The sequence below is a fragment of the Apis dorsata genome, unplaced genomic scaffold, assembly GCF_000469605.1.
Source record: "Apis dorsata unplaced genomic scaffold, Apis dorsata 1.3 scaffold_206, whole genome shotgun sequence".
Taxonomy (NCBI): domain Eukaryota; kingdom Metazoa; phylum Arthropoda; class Insecta; order Hymenoptera; family Apidae; genus Apis; species Apis dorsata.
Genome location: NW_006263490.1, coordinates 261,428 through 261,777, shown reverse-complemented (window position 1 = coordinate 261,777; position 350 = coordinate 261,428). Strand labels below are relative to the sequence as shown.

The 350-nt window shown below is 42.0% G+C and overlaps 1 protein-coding gene across 1 annotated transcript in view; it reads right to left on the bottom strand.

The window, feature by feature from the left end:
• The window catches only part of LOC102673903, a 23,374-nt gene that overhangs the window by 860 nt on the left and 22,164 nt on the right, over positions 1-350 (bottom strand). The window lies entirely within an intron of this gene.

Below are 350 nucleotides of genomic sequence, written 5' to 3'. Positions count from 1 at the left end.
GAGAGAGAGAGAGAGAGAGAGAGAGAGAGAGAGAGAGAGAGAGGAATATAACAAAGGGAGAAAAACGATACGAAAGAGAAAGAATTTTTCCATTCACTATCGTCGTTTCCATCAATAACGAGGAAGTATTAATTCACGGGAATGAGTCATATGCGAGCCCACGTTCGAATCTTCCAACAATAAGAAGTTGTAATCTGCCGATGCATGTGGCACGGCTATAAATCAAATTGGTGAAGGATCGCGTGTTATGCGTGTACGTATAAATTGCTCCGCGGGAACAATATCCATAGTTGTATCGTAGCTCTTATGACAGTATTATCAATTAGAGGAACTACAGTTCCCTGCGGACG